We start from the raw sequence: 10,869 nt of genomic DNA, 5'->3' as shown, positions 1-10,869 counted from the left end.
TCTTCTCCTTGTTTATATACTCAGGCCCAATATCTATTATTGTGCTGACTAGTGATGGGTCGAACACTCCCGTGTTCGGTTCAAATTCAAACTTTGGAACATGGAAAAAGTTTGAATTCGAAGTCAAACTCAATGCAAGTCTATGGGGCTAGAACTTTGAAAATCAATTGTACCCTTTTTGAAGGCGTATATGCAAGTTATTGGCCAAAAAAGGGTATGGGGATTTGGGTACTGCCCTGGGGGACATGAATCAATGAAAAAAACTTTAAAAAAAGCAGTAATTTTAACATTGCTTAAAGTTAAACAATAGAAATAAAAAAAATCATTTAAATAACATACCTGGGGGGTCCCCTTAAACAGCCTGTGAAGTGGCACATCTTCACGATGTATTGAATCTGCTGCAGCAAAAATGATATTTAAAAAAAAGTGTGCAGTTCCCCCTCCCAAACCATACTAGACCTTTAGGCTTGGTTCACACCTGGGCGTTTTACAGCGCGTTCCTACGCACTGTAAAACGCTCAACATGTGAAAACCAATTATTGCCTATGGTCATGGTTCCCACCTGGGCGTTTTACAGTGTGTAGGAACGCGCTGCAAAACGCCCTACGCCCAAAGAAGTACAGGAGCTTCTTTGGGCGTTTTTCCGCGCATTTTCATTGGTATTCCCGAGTGTGGATCGGGGTTAACAAAGCGGTAACCCCAAGCCACACTCAGGAATACAGCGTACAGGTCTTACCTTGTCCGTGATCCCCGCTGTGTCCTCCGGCTGCTACCGACTTCCGGATTCCGTCCCTATGCGAGCAGCCGCGTCGCAGGGTGGCGGAGCCGGCGGGAAGTTTAAAAGTGAAAAATTTTTATTATTTTTTTTTTTAAATAGAGAAAATAAGGAAAAAAACAAAAAAAATCATACCGCCAGTGAAACACGGGTTTCACGGAATTGAAAAACGTGCTAAAAAACTAGCTGAAAAACGAGCTGAAAAAATACGCTCAGGTGTGAACCCAGCCTTAAGGATTTAGGAGAGACCCCATTTAAAAAAAAAAGCATGGGGTTCCCCTCAAAAGTGATACCAGACCCTTAAGGTCTGGTAGGAATTTTAGGATAGACCCCAAGTTACAATTTTAAAAAAGTGTGTAGGTTTCCCCCTCAAAGTCATACCAGGTCCTTAAGGTCTGGTAGGATTTTTAAGGAGGAACTCCGCCCCCTCAAAATGGGGGGGGGGAAGACGTGGGGTCCCCCATAAAATTCACAACCAGACCCTTTAATAAAGGGCCACCCAGATGCCCCCCCCCCTTGTGAATGAGTAAGGGGTAGTTGTACCCTTAGCAAAAGGGTTAAGTAAACATTTTTAAAAAAATAGGCCAGACTTTTGAAAAAATCTTTTAATTGAAAAAAAACAAAAGACAAGTTTTTGACAAGTCTTTTAAAAAAAAAAAATAAAAAATGGATCCACAGATGTAATCCAGGGTCAATCATGATGTCCATCATTGTCCACGACGACGATGGCTTGACAAAATAAAAAATAAAACAAGAAAAAATAAATAGAAATTTTTTTTTAAAAGACTCCCGCCGACCCATCCGCTCATGACGAACTCCCGCTGCAGAATTACATTCTGACAGATGCTGGCAAAATATGAACAATTGGGCAGAGCTAGTGTTGACAGCTAGCTAGCTCCGCCCAACTGTTGTACGCCATCTGACAGGTGAGCCAATAATTGCATATGGAATCTCTAATGGTATGTTTTTTTATTGTTTTTATGATCCTTTCTCTATATGTAGTGTATTAATGTACAGTATTTGTCAACGCTCTGTCCCAGCCAGATTCACTTATCTCAAATTACCCTCAAGAGGCTTTTAGCGAAGTTTGTTGAGAAGAATATACATCATCAAAATCAACCATTTATGTCAGTGTTTGTCTCACATATTCAGCTGTGAAGTGATGTTATGAGGAAAATGGCATATGCTTTATTTAATTAAGTTAGGAGGTGGAAATCTGGAGGGAATATATGGGATATGGTCATTGATTCTTCTTGCTTTTTAATTTTTTTAATGTATTTTAATATGTATCAAAAAATGTTCAGTGAAAATGTTTTAAATATTGCTTGGTGTTAGATAAGTGATTACTGAAACCCCATTTGATTCTATTTGTGATATCTATGTATTGCTAGGGGGCTAGGTACGATGATAGGTTAATCTATATGTTAACCTGGTGGCTAAATTTTGGGACTGTCTCAAGACACAACAGAAAGAGAGCTTTCCAAAATTAGGGAAATCCTCTATTAGAGAAGAGTGCTCATTTGAAGGGTTTTACCTCTATTCCTGTTCCAAATTTTCTGACTTGGTCAATGGTCACCAGGACAAAAATAATTAATTTAACTTTTTTAACACTCTAGTGACATAACAGGCAATTCCTCAACTCTTCTGACGGTCGCATTGGGCAGTGGGTGGTCAATGGTGGACAGTGCTTTGCTGCTGTACTGAACAATGTAATGACATGTAAGCTTAATTCAGTGCAGTCATGTTCTTATCCTAGGCTGCATGATGACATTTTGCTAGTGGGGCAGTTCCTTGACAGTCTGGGCTCAGAGGATGTGGTTTAAATGACACTGTAATGAGGCTGTAATTCAACCTGGAAGACTGGCAACATCTATTGATGGGAAGAAAATCAGAGTATGGGCAAACACCAGATTGAAGATGAGGATTTCAGCATAGCCTGTTTTTAATTTTGCTTGGCTGTTAATTTTAATTTGTGGAGATCTGCCTTAACCTTGTATTCACAGCAATAAATTGATTTGGGAATTCTTTGACAATAAATAAACAGATCATAGGGTTAAATCATTTAAAGATCATGAACACTAAATGGATATGATCATGTGAATTCAGCATTGTAATACTACATAGTTGTCTTTCCCTTTCTAAATTGACATGATGAATCACTGCAATAAATACTCCATGCCATCAAGCCTGGGAAACCACAGTTCATTTTGTCATATGCTCTATGCTCAGGACAGTAGAATTTTGTATTCTGATATCAACATTTCTATGAAGAGGTAGTTTATTGCTGCTAGTCTGGTAGAGCTCAAAGGATACGCACATCCATCAGGGAAGTACTGCAAGATGTAAGCAGACATAATACCAGCATGTTCAGGTATATAACTGCAGGCTGTGTCAGCCAAGTCAAGTCACCAAGAGTACAGATTCCAGTGGAAACTATAAACCTGTTTGAAAGAGCGTGTTGAAAATCTAAGAAATATACAGGCTGAATCATACCTCTATTTTTTAATAAAATGTTGTTATATTATTAATGCATTTAATATTTTGTATATATATATATTTATATAGATTTAGAACTTTATTCTAAGCACCCAACAGCCTCCTTCACAGCACCTATGAATCTAAAATGGCCTGTTCACTCTCTGAACTACCAAAGGCAGGTCATGGAGGCTAGATCCCTGGAGCCCACCCACTGGTTATAATTTATTACTGGCTTTTTTATTTGCTACATGTGAGTGCATTATTTTCTTGTTTTAATGAATAAATCTATACACATACTCAATCACTTGGTTGATATCTTCCAGTGCCCTGTGCCTGTTTTGGTTTCATGCTCAGCCTGACTTAGATAGTGCATGCTTTGTACATGACATTGGTATTATGACATTCAGGGGGTCTATTTACTCAGCTGCCGCAGGCAGCTGAGTTAATGACCGACCTAAAGCGAAGTGAGCCAAACGCTGTTTGGCTATTTACTTCAGGCTCTAAGCCGAACCTCTGACAGGCTACTCGCTGCTGTTCGGTCTCAGCAATGAGTGAATAGCCGAATGCCGCTAAGTGGCATTCGGCTCGGCTGTTCTGCTCGGCCCCTCTGTGGGACCGAGCAGAACAGAAAAATAGTTAAAAAAGTGGAAAAATAAAATAGAAAACGATTGTGCGGAGCTAGCAATGACAGCCTTCTATTTGGCGGCATAGGAATGCATTGCTAGATTCCTATTGGCTATTTCAATTTGCAATAGCCAATAGCAAACTAGCTATTGTACCCGCCCTCTGCTGCTGTCAATCAGTAGTTGGGACCTGATGGAGAACTGCAGCAGAGAAATAGCCAATAGGAATCTAGCAATGCATTCCTATGGCCAAACATTTATTTATTTTTCTATTGGCTTTTTTTATTCTGACACGGACATGGCTCCGTGTCAGAATAAAAAAAAAGAAAAAGCAGTGTTTCTCTCCTTGGCGGCCGGGAGCGGGAGACTCCCTGAGCGCCCGGGAGAATTAGGCTGTCTGGAGATCAGTGTCCCTGGTTAGCTGGTAACTGGGATGCTGATCTCTCTGCAAGTGGCCGGAGCCAGCCATAAGATCACGGCTGACTCCGCCCAGCTGTCAGAAGCAGGCTGTCGGCCGGCCAACGTTCGGCACGACTGAGCCGCTCGGCCAAGTTCAGGAGCTGTACGGGCTATAGTGAAAAGCCCGTACAGCAGCACTTCGGTTCTACTGAACCATGGGGTCCTGGGGCCGAAGCTAGCCGAAGGATCGGCCAAAGCTACGACTAGATTCTTTGGCTGCTTCGTGAATAAACCCCTAAATGTGCTTCTGTTTCTACCTAATATTTTTTTTTACATTTGCTATATTATATTGTGGATTTTAAATATTGATACCATTGCACTGTATATATATATATATATATATATATATATATATATATATATATATATATATATATATATATATATATATATATATATATATATATATATATATATATATATATATATATATATATATATATATATATATATATATATATATATATATATATATATATATATATATATACACAGTATATATAAACTGTGTATATACACACTTGTGAATATGTATGTATCATATGAACAAATTCTTGGTACTACAGGAGAGGTCCTTTTGAGTGCCATAAGGGTGCATACCTGTTAGGCTCCATTCACACATGAGCAGTTTTCCACACGTATTTGGCCATAGGAATAAGCGTGGAACGGCGCTAAACATAAACAATGCATTGCAATGTGCATTGTTCAGACTATTGCGGCGGTCACGTGGTATGAAACCGTGTGTCCTATAAAATAGTTCAAGTGCAATTCTATAGGCGGATTCTGCACGTTATAGCTCTAGTAATAGCCGCAAATGTGCGTAATCCGTGTGTATGTTTGTGTGGTTTCGTTCTGCGCTGTTTTCCGTGCAAAAAAATGCACAGAAAATGCTACCATTAGGTGTGAATGGAGCCTGATAGTGATAATAGGATCTTTCTTGTGAGTTACAACAAGATGTATTATTTCTAGTATGATTTTACCATTTTTCAGATTGGACTGTAATTTGAAAAGTAATTTTACATATTTTTAAAATTGAAGTTAAAATTTGCAGTCCACCAATTGTGCTACTACTCCTGTCACCCTTTGTCACATTGGCTTCCTGGCCTGAGAAATGTGATGCAGGCAATGCTGGAGTGCATGCATTTAGACAGAAATTTCAGGAGATCTGTAGCACTGAGATGCCACAAATGATAAAAAAAATAGAGTAAAAACAAGTATTTTATTTAAAATGCAATGGTTTATAATACACAGTGGTATCTCAAACTCAAAAGATAATTCAGTTAGGGTTTAGATCTACTTTAGTGACATCACATTTATTTTATTTTTAGAGAATTAGATGAATGCTAAAAGGGCCACATCTACAATAGACATAGTAGCATGTATAATGTTTATTTTCAAAGTTATAAATATAATGTTTAATATATGTGCTGCCTAGGGATCTTTTTGATTGAAATTCATTTTGTATTCGTAGTGTGATTAAAGGCAAGGTTATAACCCTTTTTAAAATGTAGCTTCATAATGTTAAAATTAAGCCTTTGTATATTAGAGGAGCTTGTATAAATGAAATCTATATTACAGTGATTAGGATGTCCTTTATTCCTCCTCATTAGTCAAAGGTTCCCTATAATGTATCTATGCTATTCTATCATGCTACAGTACCATATAGCAGATATTCCAGAGCATTTCCTTGCAGAATGTTGGTATCTATATTCATTCTATATATATTCTTCAAAATATCATTATTGAAATAACATTATTAATGGTACTTAGTTGTTAAAAAATATGTCCATCCCAATATTCACATGCAGAACCAAAGACTGAACACGGGAACATTTTGATATATTAGCATAGTAGAGAGTGGCTAAAAGGTTAAGGGCACTTTGTTTTTAAGGTTCACTCATCCTTTAAGGGAAATCTGCACTGAGATAAATAGGGGGATGTCATTGCTAATCTCCATCTAAGAAAGCTAGACCCCTGGTGTGTCTTCTAGATATTGTATTCAATATCTACAATGACTGAAATGGAACAAGCATGCTGATAGAGAGTCAAAAGGGAAGTCAGAAATCCTAATCTGCATACTTGCAAAGCCGAGGCTACCACACAGACAGCACATGCGGCCGCTTAAGGGCGCTGGTGGGGGAGGGTGGAAAAACACAGCCTCCCTCCCATACACAGAAGCAGCAGCATGGATGGGGCTCTGAGCTTCAGTTTCCTATAGTCAGAGCCCTGCCCCAGCTCCCTCTGCTGTGTGCTCTCTCCGGATCCTGTTGGAAGCCTGCACTGTCCCGGCCAAGATATTTTCATATGAATGGGTGGTGGTATTTGCATATCAATAAGCCATGCTCCATTAATATGTAAATATCACGACTAATTGATATGCAAATCAATTACGCCCCCACCCCCTCGCTAAGGAAGAAAAAACTGCATGAAGTCTGCAAGAAAAAGGTATGTTTAAGTATGTGTATGGTGAATACCTTCGTTACATTGGTGGTCATTGTGAATACTTTTGTTACATTGGCAGTCAGTAGGAATGACTCCGTTACATTGGTGGTCATGGCGAATACTTTTGTTAAATTGGTGGTCAGTGTATATACCACCATTACATTGGCGGTCAGTGTGAATATTTTCGTTACATTGCCAGTCAGTGCAAATACTTTTGTTACATTGGTGGTCAGTGCAAATACTTTCTTTACATTGGCGGCAAGTGTATATACCTCCATTACATTGGCGGTCAGTGTATATACCTCCTTTCCAAAGGCGGTCAGTAAGAATGACTCCGTTACATTGGCGGTCAGGGCGAATACTTTCGCTACATGGCGGTCATAGTGAATACCTCCATTAAAGGGGGATCAGTGCTGTTAGTTATGTTATCTTTAGTGAAGATCTATGGGGGGTGTCCTTGTATTGGGGTGCTCCATGGTAATAGTCATGTGGTGTCAATGCATGTGGCTTAACAGATTGGGCTACAAAAGATGATGGTCATTCTTTTCTCAAATGCTAGATACATTTAGTGTGAGCTGTAACATGGACATCTCCGTTATGCTTTCTGGAGTGGTACACTTAAATTAAATTTACTCAAACAATGACCTTAACACGTTTTTGCTACAATGATTTATTTAATGTTTTATATGTATATGCATAGAAATATAATAAGTGAAGGAAGTAATTTTTATGCCAGGAAAGCTTTCCCATTTTAGGATAAACATTATTATCTGTTCCTATTTTGATGTCCATCAACTCTGGCTAAATTGTCTCAACAAATATATGAATTTGCATTAATCCATATTTAAAATTTAAGATAATATTTAAAATTTGAGATGGATTAAGTACTATGAATGAATATTGCAAGAAAGGATATTTAAAGAGGTTTTTTAGTTGCGGGTAGAGTAGCAAAGCGTACGCTGCCGTCATGTTTTATTACTGTTTGTGTGCATGTTCGAAAGATTTGTCCTCACTTCCTATTCTGGTAATGAATGACACCTGGGTCAGAAAGAGCATGGACATTTCCTAAACAAGGACACAGAGAGGAAAAGCTTGTTTCACAGTATTTTTCAGGTTTTCAGTGCTGTCTGTTCACTCATAGACAATAATACAAAAAAAAACTAACAATATTCGACCAGCACTCCCCCACTCTATTAAAAATGAAAAAAATAAGTTTGGGCTAGATGTTTACTTTACAGTTCATCTAATGCAAAACATGTTTTTCAGTTTTTGATAGAGTGGTTAATAATTGTAGTCCCTACCACTTTTTCCTATCTCTATTCTAATGTAAATATTTCTTTGCACTTCCTGTCTCAGGGATAGAACAGGAAGTGAGTGAAAAACTCTGCAAAGTGAGGAAGAATTTGCCTTTAGATATACTTTTATGCATCATGAGACTTCAGATGTTGTCACAAATAATCAGGAAGTAGTTTCTTGTCATGCAATCTGAACCTACATAGAAATATGATGGCTCCAGAGTGCACTAGCATGTCTGATATGGAGTTTAGTTGAAATGGGATATTGTTCACAATTAGGGTTGAGCTTTGAGTTTGCGTTGACCATGAGTTCAACCTGAACAGAAGCTGTTCGCAGTTCACTGAACAGGTGACAATTTGGCTAGTTCACCCTCCCATCGAACCTCTGTCTAGTTCCAACAATGGCCCATACAGCATCACTGGTTGGCTGCTAGCAGAGCTGCACAGTGTCATTAGTTCCTAGGATGCAGACAGGCACACCTTATAAACCTAATATGCTTTTGGCCTTTTACCAACCAGTGATGATATGCTTCATGGTTGCTAAGATGCTGGTGGCCCCACAGATACTGTATATTTACGATAATTGATTTTTTTAGTGTGCCCATTTGAGTCCTAGCAACCAATGATGTTGTGTAGTCCAGCTGCTAGCATCCTAGCAACTAATGCGCTGTTAAAGTCTCACAGTGCCATCGGTTGCTAGGATATCCTGGGTTCGATGTGCTTGGATGTTCATCGAACCCGGATATCTGGCTGGGTTCTGCGAATGTCCAAGCAAACTGAAGTTTATCAGTTCATTTATCACCATTCAGAATTGTATTTTAAAACTTTGGTGTGATCATAAATCTTTTTGTTTATTTGATATCTATTTGTGTATTGTTGCTTAATTTTTTTTCCCTTTTTTTTAAAAAGGTTACTGGGAAGACAATTTTTTTAACAAAAAAAGTCAAGGATAGCTAAAAAAAAGTATTGCGAGGGTTGTAACGTGTATGGCCACCTTAACACATTTCCAGCAAGCTTACTGGTTTCCTTATTGATATTAATGGTTTTTTTTACACAATTATCTTTCTGCATAGCCATATTAAATGACTGCAGTGTCAATGTTCAATGTAGAGTGCAGAGTACTAGAGTACTACGTGGGTTCTACACAGCTGAGAGTAAAATAAAAGGATCTAAAGTCAAAGCTTTCCTGCTACTGATTTCTTGCAATCAATTACTTGGCAGCAGAAAGCTACATTCTGATGTCTCCAGGGTCTCAGTCTCTTCAGGCAGGTATCCTTTAAAAGTACACTACAATCAAATATAAAATTAAAGTATTAAAATCAGAAGTCTTGTTAAAGTTGAACTCTAGGAAGATATAAAGGAAACAAATTAATGCACCTTTTGATTTATTTTGTAAATCATTAAATATATTCATTTAAATGTAAACAGTGTAATTGCCTGAATTTGACTTGGCATCAGTCTCTTTAAATCCCTTCGCAGCAGAGCTCAGAGTTGGATAGGAAAATGCAGCATGCACTGCCAATCAGTTGTGCTCATGTTCTTTTTTTTTTACAAATTCTTTATTTAAAGAAGATTTTCACAATTTTCCAGGGGTAACAAAATGGGGGAAAAGGGAAGTACAGAGAATACAAAAAAAAAAACAAAGTCAGAAATTCAAGGTATCACAGTGGCCCCACATGGGCCCATGGGGGCAGGGTGAAGGAAGCAATGCTGATTAAATGAAGACATGGACATCCAATCTAGACCTTTCTGGGGATTGTAGGAAATATAAGCGAGGACCCTGGTTGTGTCATTAACAAAGGATAGCAAAGAGAGCCGTTCAGGTTCTTCAGCCAGGGTTCTACTATGTAAGTATGGAATCGGGTCTCAGCACTATCTGAAAGCAGAGCAGCATCGGGGTTGCGGGGAGATAGGGAGGTAGGAAGGAGGGGGGATGCTCCTATTCTAACAATAAGCATGGTGATAGGAGGAGAAAGCACAGTCTTAGGTCCCCATTAGTTGTTTGGGTGCATCTTTATGAGATATCCCTGCAGACTCTTCCTTCCTGAAGATCTGACAGCTGTTTGGTTGTAGCTGGGTGGTAATATCACCCAGACATCACAGAATAATTTTTCCCAACAGAAGAAAGATAGGTAGAGAAAAAAACATATTTCTCTAGAGGGGATGGAGGAGGGTTAAGGTCAAAAATATGAATTGTCTGGAGGTGGACTTTAAAATACTTTTTAACCACTTGGTGGCCATGGTGTTAAACCCTCTTCCTGTCCGGGCCATTTTTCAGGATTCTGCGCTGCAGTACTTTGACTGACATTTATTCCGTTATGCAACGCTGTACTAAAAAATATTTTATACCATTTTTTTGAGACACAGATCTTTCCTTTGGTGGTAATTAATCACCGCTGGGGTTTTATTTTTTACTATATAATGAAAATAGTATCGAAAATGTTTAAAAAAAACACTTTCTGTTGTAAAACATTTATTATTACCCACTTTTTTGGTACAATATAAAAGATGGGGTCATGTCGGGTAAATAGACACCAAACATGTCAAGCTTTAAAATTATGTGCGCACGCAAAATCACAAAAAACTATCATGCCTAAAATTGGCCATAGGCGATGCATTAAAAGCTTTAACCACTCATCAGTTTAGTGTTATCAGTGATTAATGGTCCTAGAATTATTGCTCTCACTGCGACGTTCTTGGTTATATGTAACATGTGTGGGGTAGTCATTGTTTTTGCACATAGGTGCACGCGGGGGTGGGGGATGTAAAAAAATGTTGGGTGTTTTTTTTTTTTAAT

The sequence above is a fragment of the Nanorana parkeri genome, unplaced genomic scaffold (assembly GCF_000935625.1).
Source record: "Nanorana parkeri isolate BGI_ZX_2015 unplaced genomic scaffold, ASM93562v1 scaffold824, whole genome shotgun sequence".
Lineage (NCBI taxonomy): Eukaryota > Metazoa > Chordata > Amphibia > Anura > Dicroglossidae > Nanorana > Nanorana parkeri.
Note: the sequence above shows the minus strand (reverse complement) of the source record.